This window comes from Dipodomys merriami, unplaced genomic scaffold (assembly GCF_024711535.1).
Source record: "Dipodomys merriami isolate MVZ:Mamm:240054 unplaced genomic scaffold, mDipMer1.0.p SCAF_756, whole genome shotgun sequence".
Taxonomy (NCBI): Eukaryota; Metazoa; Chordata; class Mammalia; order Rodentia; family Heteromyidae; genus Dipodomys; species Dipodomys merriami.
In genome coordinates, this window is record NW_027206353.1 from 50,204 (window position 1) to 61,636 (window position 11,433).

General features: G+C 42.5%; 1 pseudogene; it reads left to right on the forward strand.

Moving 5' to 3' along the window:
• The first annotated feature begins 1,170 nt into the window (after window positions 1-1,170).
• Window positions 1,171-6,906, forward strand: LOC138818418 (tubulin beta-2 chain-like; annotated as a pseudogene).
• Window positions 6,907-11,433: the final 4,527 nt, after the last annotated feature.

The window sequence follows — 11,433 nt, forward strand, 5'->3', positions numbered from 1 at the left end:
TGAGTAATTTTCTACATTCTGGAGTTGGAAAGCTAAGGTATAAATGATTCTTGATTTTTAGATCCGTTCCTGTTGGTGAGAAGACAAACATACTCATGAAATATTTTATTTATTATTAGTATGATCAATGAATTAATTCAGATCAGGCCTGAAGAAGCACCAAGCTCTTCTCCATAGCTGGTACAGGGCTGACGCTGGATGTGATGGAAAAAGATTGGGTCAGCTGAAACAAAGAGGCTACCCCTCTTGATCTTTGTCACTGTGTAGTCGGTATGTCTGAAAGAAGACCCCTCTCTCTGCCAGGTGATTGTGACTCATGCTTATAATCCACGTTATTCATGAGGCAAACATCTGAGGAATGAGGTTCAAAGCCAGCCTTTGTAGGGAAGTTCATGAGACTCATCACTAATTAGGAGCCCAAATATCTGGAAGTGAAACTGTTGCCTAAGTTCTGCTCTTGACTAAAAATCAAACAAACAAGAAAAAATAAACAAACAGAAAAACTGACTGAGCCAGTCCCTGAGATCAAGCCCAAGACCAGCACAAAAGATGGAGGTTGAAGAGAAGCCCTCTCCCATACTGGAATCCCCACTCCGCACCCCCATAGAGAGTTCTCAGAGGGCTGGAGCTGACTCCTCTAGCTAAGTGTCAAAGAGCAGAAATGGAGAAAATGAGCATTTCTGGTGAAAGGAGCACTGGTGCAACAGCAAGCTGGAGCAAAAGGAAAAGGCTTCAACCTGGCCTTTCCAATTGCACAGCAGTTATCCCAAGCCTTTTTATGTTTGAGGCCTCTGGACATATCCAAGGCAGAATATCTCTATTTTAGATTATAAAAAATACTGTGCTACTTCATCAGCTGAAACCTTTAAAATGGAGATATTTGATAACTATTTTCCTATACACAAAGATGAAATCTACTGCTCATTTAAAAACAAATCCAAGGAAAGAAATATAAGTGCAATGGGAAAGTGCGTGCCTTACATGCATGATGTCCTGGTTTCCATCTAAAGCATTGGAGAAAAAAATGAGAAAACATGGAAAAACCGCCCAGAGTTATCAGAGCATAAAAAGAGCATGTCTGTGCAATGGAGGCAAAGTCTCTCTCCCATAGAAGTTCTCTTTTACTTTGGCCTTGAGCAGTCCTGTGTGCAGGCTCCTTGACATCATATCATGGCCCATCGCCCCTCGAACAATGAACACTGTGATGAGGTGACTATACCCCAGAGGTAGGTACCAAAATTATAACTTACTCAGAAGGACTAAAGAATGCATAAAGATCTTGGGTTGGCTTTGTGGAGCTTCTGACTAGGCCTGGGGAGTGATATGACCTGCAGACTGTCCAATGGTCTTGAGAGACATATAGTTCATTCCTAAAGACACCTCATTAATACCTACATAACCCACACCAACTAGTGCCTTCCCTCCCATGGGCCTCTCCTGTCTAGCAAGGGTTCTGATGGTCTTTTCCTTCAATAAAGTTATGCTGTCTTACCTCTTCCTTTTTGTCTGTAGACTCTTTCCCCAAACAAAGGAGACAAAGGACCTGATCCAGGTGTTACATTTTATTTTTCTTGTCAGTCGAAAGGCTTGAACTCAGGACCTAGACACTGTCCCTCAAGGCTAGTGCTTTTGCACTTTGAGCCACAGGACCACTTCTGGTTTCTGGTGGTTAATTGGAGATAAGTCTCAAACTTTTCTGCCTAGGCTGGATTGAAACTCTGAAGTTCAGACCTCAGCGTCCTAAATAGCTAGGATTACAGGTGTGTGAGCCACCAGTGCTGGACAAATGGTTGTCTCTCTCTCTCTCTCTCTCTGTGTGTGTGTGTGTGTGTGTGTGTGTGTGTGTGTGTGTGTGTGTGTGTTGGTCCTAAGGCTTAAATTAATGCATAAACATTGATTTGGATTTTTTTTTTGCTGAAGATTAGTGCTCTACCACTTCAGTCATAGTTCTACTTCGGGATTTTTGGTGGTTAATTAGGGATAAGAATCTCACTGAATTTTCTTGCCTGGACTGGCCTTGAACTTAGATCCTCAGATCTTAGTCTGCTGAGTATCAAGAAATACCAGCTAGAGCCACCACCACTACAGCTGAGTATTCTATTTTATTCCATTCTCTGCTAACTCATGATAAAGAGGCTCTCTCCTAAATTCCCATAGATTTTAGAGTGCTGTGTGGAATACCAGCTATACACAAGTAATGAAAGCTGAAAATCTCAATGGGAAAATGGTGCCCTTCTATGGATATTCTGCATCATTCACTATAGTCCTGAGCAGTCCCATATGCAGACACTATACATCCCATCACCATGGCACTGAGCAGTCTTGTGAACAGAGCCATAGACATTGGATCAATATGGCCTTGAGCAGTCCTGTGTGTAGACCCCAAAGATATCAAATAACCATGACCTTGATAGTTAAGCATGTGACCCCTACATTAGGATAAAAACCCAACAGTGAAGACTTTCATAGGGGAGGCTGGACGTGAGGGAAGTGTTTATTAGAGGAAAGTGGCTGCTAAAAGATCTGAAGTGGGTGGGTGACATGATGGAGTAGGGTCTTGGAAAGCCTCTACTGAGAGGTATGTGGCCATGGTGTCTTCAAGGAGCAGATGTGTCAGTGTTAGGGAAGAAATGACTAAAAGAAGGATTCAGCTTGTTTCCCCTGTGGTCTATGGAATTCATTTGCTAGGAACAATCAGGATATAATCTGTGTATGAGAAACAAAGGTTTCACCTATCATCCAATCAATGCATGGAGATGAGACTCTGGTCCAGGGAAACCTTGTGCTGAGTGGCTGACATCACTAAGTCACACATCTGTGAGTACCCATCATGTTTGCAGACTCAACACCTAGGTATACCATGTGTGATTGGAACAAACGCATTCCCGGTGTGTCCCTTGGGCACTGATGATACTCTAGCACAGGTTTGGTGGCAACACAAAAAGGGCTCAAGATAAAAGCATTCAGGATCCACCAGCTTTGGTGCCCAGGAAGCAGAAAAAAGTTCTGTTTTGAAGCAGGCCATCATGTTGATACTGAAAACCTAATAACTGAATCACATCTTTTGTCTCTATGATCTCAAAGAATGAGTTCATGGATGCAGAGGGAAGAATAAAACAGCAATGATTTATTGAAGAAGAGAATATCAAATGTCTTGCTAGACAGGAGGGGTCCTAAGGGAAGGTACTTACTGGGATGCTTTGTACAGGGTTTAATTGTCTGTAGGAGAGAGCTATATGACTCTCAAGGTCATAGGACAGTCTGTGGCCATATCCATCCCAGACCCAATCAGAGATGTCACACAGCTTGTATGAGATATCTGCATCCTTTAGCCCTTTTAATGGATGTCTGGTCCAGCAGACACCTGTGAGGCTCAATCAGGTCACTGTTCACATGGAAGTCTACTAGTGGCTCAATTGATAGAGCTTCTCTTCTAGCTTTGTGTTGTGTTGTGGTGCGTGTGTGTGTGTGTGTGTGTGTGTGTGTGTGTGTGCGCGCGCGCGTGTGTGCGTGGTTAATTGGAAATAAGAGTTCCAAGTACATTCCTTCCCTTCTGAGCCAACACTGAAACATGATCCTCAGATCTCAGCCTCCTGATTAGCTAGGATTATAGATTTGATCCATAAACAAAGGGCTGAAAAAATAGTCTTTTAATAAGTTCATAAGTTCATTTAAAGAAGTATGAAAACAGCACCATTACTTAAAATTCAATCACCCCTCAGTATCCTCATGGAATGGGCTCGAGGACCCCCACCAATAACAACATCTTCACACACTCAAGTTCTTTATATAAAATAGTATTTGTATAGAACCTACAAATAATCTGCCACACACATTCAAGTGTCTCTACATGACATCATACTTAATAACAGGTACATGCTATGTAGCCAGTGGATTTACTATAGAGTACAGTACAAGTATATGAGAAGAAAATAGTGTATAATTATTTCCCTTGACAAGCCACATTTGGTGGAATCTACAGTGTTGGAATGTGCAGAGACAATAGCAGGTGAATTAAAGGTGAACCTGAAGATGAAAACTGGCAGGAATGGAGACGAGAAAAATGCGAGGAGGTGGAGAAGGAATGGGTTAAGGCCTGAGGCATTTGGAACTGGAGAAGAGGAGCCAGTGGCCCAATTAACAGTACTGGGGAAGGAAAAGGGATGAAGAGGAAAGATTAGTTCACATATATTTGTTCTTATCCTATCAAGATTTATTTAGCTTCCTTCAGAATTGAAGTTCTAAGAGAATTATCAGAATTCTCAAGTCCATTCCTTACTAAGTCAGAAGTGGATTTCATCTCACAACAAGATGGTAATCACAAAAATATTCAACATCTCCATGGAAGTTTTAAAGGGTAATATCAATCAATCACTTGAATTACCTTGGCAAGGAAGACACCTGTAAGGATTTATGGGTGAGTAACTTTAAAAAACTCCAACAATGACAACTGGCTCTTAACAGCCCAACACTCATCATGAAGCAATGAGCTTTTCCTTCAATGTTGTCTTTTCCATTTTTTTTTTGTGAAGCAAGATTACCATATTGTTCCTCTGTAATTTGAGAGACAGTGTCAAGAAAGAGAATGCATAAGTTTGAATCACCTCTTGATGACAAGAAAGCTGAAGCAATTTGATTGTCTCATGACTGTCTCATTGGCCAAAGGGCAAAAAGGGTAGTCACAGTTGAGAGGCATTTTCCATCCACCTTCCAAATGCATTTCTACTTTCTTCTGCCTGTTCTGAATCCACATAAGCTAGCTTATATTGACTGCATCAGTAAAGACTGACTAGCCCTGGAGGATTGGCAGGGATGGGATGGTGTGCAAAAGGCGGAAGTGACCAGGAGGCCTGAAAAGAAGGGAGGGCTGAAGTGAGAGAACCACTGCTAATCTCCTCTTCAAAAAATCCCTCAATGGCTGAACCAATCTTTTCTGTTTCCATGTCTCAAATGCTGTAATTTCTGTAATGAATGCTGAGAGTCACTCAGAATCATAAGCTCTGCCCCTAAGTTTCTTGTCAATTATAGGCCTAAGTCAACTCTTGTCTCCACAGGCAAAAAATATGTTCCTCGGGCCATCATGGTGGACCTAGAGCCTGGAACCTTAGACTCAGTGAGATCAGGACCATTTGGCCAGAGCTTCAGGCCAGACAACTTCATATTTGGTATGTCATCATGGTCTATGGGTCCTAACATCCAGGCACTCCAGTGCTGGGCTGAGCCTTTATACACCTAGATATTGTCCTCACCTAACCCACCTATTCCATTCCACTGGAGTCATGCCCCTGGCCACTCAGACAGCTCAGATCAGTGCAACTCTGCAAGCCCTCCATGACATAGAAGCCTCTGAAGGGAAAGATCAGCAATCAGGGAAAGCCTCCAACAAGGATTCAGCACTGCTGGTCATTTCAAAGGCCCGGCAATAACAGAGAACTACTTCAGGACACCAGAAATCAAAGCATAGCTATGTGTGAGCAAGGTGCAGACAAGTGCTTGCAGCTTAGCTTTCCTATGATCACAATGGGCTCCTGTCCCTCCTGTGAAACTAATTACATTTCCAGTATTGAGGCAGGCTCTGTTCTTCATTTCTACAAGTAGTTGATTTGGGTTAAAATGTATCTTCCTCCACATTGTCTTTATTTCTTTAGAACCTGGGTGATTTGTAGGGTCCCAGATACAATGAAAACATTTCCTTTATTTCACCAAAGTTATCTAAATTAAAAGCAAAGGTTGGCTCAGAAGAGTCCTGTTGTCTTCACAATGCAAATGGCACAGTAAATACTCTTGGAGTGTGTGTCCCATCATGGCTTGTGTCTGATAGGCCAGAGCGGGGCAACCAATAACTGGACCAAGGGCTACTACACAGAGGAAGCTGAGCTGGTGGAGCCGGTACTGGATGTGGTGAGGCGGAAGTCAGAAAGGTGTGACTATCTACAGGGTTTCTAGCTGGCCCACTCTTTGGGAGGTGGCACCGGGTCAAGCATGGGCACCCTGATTCTCAACAATGTTCAAGAGGGGTACCCAAACCACACCATGAACACCTTCAGTGTCATGCCCTCCCCAAAGGTGTCAAACACAGTGCTGGAACCCTACAACGCGATCTTCTCTGTCCACCAGCTGGTGGAAAATGCAGATAAAACTTTCTGCATCGACAACAAGGCCCTGTACAACATCTGCTTCTGTAACTTGAAGCTGCCCACGCCCAACTATGGCAACCTGAACCACCTGGTGTCAGGCACCAACAGCGGGGTTACCATCTGCCTGTGCTTCCCTGGCCAGCTGAATGCACACCTGCACAAGCTGGCCTTGAATATGGTGCTCTTTCCCGCCTGCACTTCTTCATGCCTGGCTTTGTGCCCCTGGCCAGCCTTGCCAGCCAGCAGTACCATGCTCTCTCAGTGCGTGAGCTTCACCCAGCAGATATTTGACCCTAAGAACTTGATGGTCACCTGTGATCTCCACCATGGCTGCTACCTGACAGCGGCTGCCATCTTCCGAGGCTGCATGTCCATGAAGAGGTGGATGAACAGATGCTCAACATGCAGAACAAGAACAGCAGCTACGTTGGAGACTGGATCTCCAACAATGTGAAGATGGCTGTGTGTGACATCCCCCCTTCCTTTCCCCCCCACCCCACCCCCACATAGACTCACGATGTCGGCCACCTTCATCGGCAACAACATAGCCATCTAGGATCCCTTCAAGTGCATCTCAGAGCAGTTCAGTGCCATGTTCCAGTGCAATGCATTCTTGCACTGGTACATAGGTGAGGGCATAGATGAGATGGAGTTCACTGAAGCTGAGAACAATATCAATGACCTGGTGTCCGAGTACCAGCAGTGCCAAGATGACACTGCTGATGAACAGGGGGAATTTGAAGAAGACTTGGTGGAGGAACTAGTTTAAGACTTCCCATTGCTAGCAGTGCAACAGGAGTGTCAGAGCCTGCCTACTTCTCAAATTAATGGTGCTTTCCTGAGCTCCTGTTGTCCTGGAGTGGGATCCTTGCTGTGTATCATTATGCACAGCATTTCCTGTCAGAAACTCACTGGTGGTGAATGTAAAAATACAGATTTCTTTTAAATATAATTGTATGAAAGCCTTATTTATATAAATAAAGAAGTATACATTTTATACTCTTAGTCCTTATTCTTCTTAAGAATCCCTTTTATTCTTTCAATGTATTTGAAATATAAAGGTGGCCAGCAGGATTTAATCTTAGCAATATAGGACTGGTGCTCAAGAGGAGTTTCAAATTCATGGTATTCCTGCTATTTTGAAGAGGAGTATGACAAATGCCAATATTTTTTTATTTTCCCTGGCCCAGTTTTAAAGTTAGCAATCTCTCAATAGCATGCCAGTAGCAAAAAAGCAGTTTGAAGAGAAAGAAAACTAAAACTAGATGTTACAATTTTCCTAGTACCAATTTGATGTTTGGAGTACTGACAGGATTGACGTTCAAGGCTTGTCTGGGCACTGAGGTAGCAGGGCCTCTTCCTCCTTTATTCTGACACAGGACTGGCTATACCTGCCACCCATTACACATTCCTCTTTGGGAATGGAACCACAAAAGGCAGTTATGAATACTGGCCATTACAGATCTACTTCTCCTTCACACAATGATAGGTTCTTGTCTCATGCCCCATCAGAGGGATTGCAGTCACATTCTCCAGAAACTGTAGCAGGAACCCCGATCCCTGTGCTTACAGTTCAGTTTACAGTGAAGCAGAACTCACAGGATGAGTGCAAGATCTTGGTTGCCCGGGTAGTTTCTCAAGGCATCTGGCAACATTAAGGACAGAAGTGTGTCTAGCTCTTTGAGGGAGTGAAAAGCTGACCAGCCCCATAGTGTATCAAGAACTGCTTGATTCTGTCCTTCCAAGTGAAGGAGAGAAGGGGAGACATGGCCCAATGACCCATTCTCATACTCACTTTTCCAGCATTCAAAGCTATCTGAGGCCGAGGGGGAGTTGTAAGGACAAAAGGGATGCATGGAGCTAGCCTGTTGGGTATGGTTACTTTACATGACTAAGATGGAAATCTCAATTGCTTAGAACCTACAATGGCCAGGAAGAGCTCGAACACTTCTGTTTTCACAGGAGGCCACATCAGTCAAGGGTTCTTTTTGCCAGAATCTTTCACTCTTCTTGCAGTGAGGCTTCAGGTAGGTTGTCTGTGCCAGGCATTCCTCCATGGCCACCAATAACCTGTAAGCCCCTTTTTATTCAGAAACAGGACCTATGGGAACTTAGCAACTTTTAGAAAGCTCTAAGGAAAAGATACAACTGGGGGAGGTGCAAGTTCCTTGCTGCTAGTAAAGTTGGGAAATAGTAATTTCCCTAAGCTTTCCTCTACCAGGCCTGAGGTTGGAGTAGGGTGGAGATGAGTGGGGTATAGATCTTTAAGCCAAGCTGATCTCACTCATTAGAAAGTAAACTTCCCCAGGGGGTGATCTGTGACTAGAAGCAAGATGTTTTCTGTCCTTGCCCCAAGGCATATCAAAGTGCAATTAGCTTCTAATGTGGGAGTCCTAGGGAGTAGGTGTTGGCCAGCAAATTGACATTCCTGGGTCTCTAGTACTGGAACTGATCAGGTTGGATGATCCCCAAACCCAATAAGGCTGCTGGGTCAGAACTGAAGGCAGGTCTGGCCAAAGCACTCTCACTCCTCAGTGGGTTAAGGATTGAGGCCAAGCTGTGATGGAGGTCCCACCTAGCATATCTACCAGTATTTGACTAAGAATATTTTTTAAATTTTATTTTATTTGTGAACATACTGTACAGAGGGGTTACAATTACATGGGCAAGGTAATGAATACATTTCTTACCAAGCATTGCAGCCTCCTCCTTTGTTTACCCTTCACCTCCCTTCCCAGCCTCCCCCTCCCCGCCCACCCAATCCTTCCCCATCTCCCCCCCACCGACATTGTAAAGCTCGTTTTTGACATGACAATTTGTACTTTTCATTGTTGCAACAGGTCCACCTGAATCCTTAAACGACTTGTTTTTCCCCATCTCCTCCACAAGTTATACTGACATCAAATATATTGAAAGCGGGGGTTATACTGTGGGGGGAGGGACATACAAAGCAACAAAGAAATAATCTTATAAATGCATTAGAAACACATGCATGAAAGAAAAAAAAACATTAAGATACTTATCTAAGGATTCATTTTCCTAACATCACATTATCTTACTTTTTCCACTTGACTCATACATATACTAGATATTACAAATAAGGGAAACCATGGGACCTGTGTTTCTTTGTGCCTGGCTTACTTCACTTAATATATTTTTTCCAAGTTATTCCATTTCCTAACAAAGGGGGCAATGTCATTCTTTTTGATGGAGGCATAGAATTCCATTGTGTATATATACCACATTTTCTTGATCCATTCATCTACTAAAGGGCATCTGGATTGGTTCCATATCTTAGCTATGGTAAATAATGCTGCAATAAACATAGTTGTGCTGGAAGCTTTAGTGTGGTCTTGTTTGTAAATATTTGGGTAAATTCCCAAAAGTGGGATTGCTGGGTCATAGGGGAGGTCTATGTGAAGTCTTTTGAGGAACCTCCATACTTCTTTCCAAAGTGGTTGAACAAGTTTACATTCCCACCAACAATAAAGTAAGGTTCCCTTCTGTCCACATCCCCTCCAGCATCTGTTGTTGTTAGAATTCTTGATTTTTGCCATTCTAACTGTTGTGAGGTGGTATCTCAATGTTGCTTTGATTTGCATTTCTTTTATGGCTAGGGATGTTGAGCATTTCTTCATGTGTCTATTGGCCATCCTTCTTTCTACTTCAGAGAAGTTTGTCTTTAAGTCTTTAGCCCACTTATTTATTGGGCAGTTGTTTCTTTGAGGATTTGATACAATAGAATGGAAGAAAGACAGCCTCTTCAGTAAATGGTGCTGGCAAAATTGGTTAACTACATGTAGAAAACTAAAGCTAGATCCTTATATATCACCCTGCACCAGAATCGATTCCAAATGGATCAAAGACCTCGGAGTCAAAGCAGGCACTGAAAACATTACAGGGTGGAATAGGAGAAACCCTAGGTCTCCTTGGCTCAGGCCGAAATTTTCTGAATAGAGACCAGGAAACACAACAAATCAAAGAAAGATTGGACAAATGGGATTGCATAAAGTTGCAGAGCTTCTGCATGGCAAACGGCATAGCTAGCAAGATCAATAGAAAGCCCACCGATTGGGAGAAGATCTTTACTAGCCATACAACGGACAAGGGTCTCATATCTAAAATATACTTGGAACTCAAAAAATTAAATCCCTCAACAACAAATGACTAAGAATATTTTTTTGTTTTCTCTTAAATACTCATTTATGAGCCTTTTCTGGTGGCTTTGGATTATTACTTTACACTCTTGACGAAGTAGTTCTTGTTTCACAATTAATAACTCTTGCCTCACCCCTCAGAAAACTCTTCTTGATAATTATATCAGTAGATCACCATATATTTCTCAGGCATGGCTTTTGTTTCCTCCTAGCCAGAGGTCTGCACTCATTGCCACACAAGCCAACATTGAGGTGACTCCTATAGACAGGGTGATTATTTTGTCCAAATGCTAAGTGCAGCATCTCCCTTATTCTCATGTACCTTGGTAATTGTATCAAATACTTAATAGAGTCCTTGACTAGTATGATAAGCAAAGCTCTGGGTGAATATGCAACTCAATGGTAGAGTACATCCCTGGCATGCACAAGACTCTCTGTTCAGTCCCCAGCACCAAAAGGAGGAAGAGGTAACAAATGTTAGAAAAGTGGGGCTGAAATTAGGAAAGCAACTCCATTTGTAGTAGCCCCCCAAAAAATAAAATACCTAGGAATTAACTTAATAAAAGAAGTGAAGGACCTCTATGATGAAAACTTCAAAAACGAAAAATGAAATAAAAACGGTACTTAGAAAATGGGAAAAACTCCCATGCTCCTGGATTGGAAAGATTAACATCGTGAAAATGGCAATACTTCCCAAGGCTATCTACAAATTCAATGTGATACTTATCAACATTCCAACCTCATTCTTCAAGGAAATAGAAGAGGCAATCCAAAAATTCATATGAAACAATAAAAGACCCCGAATAGGAAAAACGCTCCTCAACGGAAAGAACACTGCTGGAGGAATATCAATACCAAATTTCAAACTCTACTATAAAGCCATAGTAATCAAAACAGCTTGTTACTGGCACAAGAACAGACCTCAGGACCAATGGAATTGAATTGAAATCCCAGAAATGAACCTACAGACCTATAGCCATCTAATCTTCGATAAGGGAGATAAAAAAATAGAATAGAAGAAAGACAGCCTCTTCAGTAAATGGTGCTGGCAAAACTAGTTAACTACTTGTAGAAAACTAAAGCTAGATACTTATATATCACCATGTAACAGAATCAATTCCAAATGGATCAAAGACCTC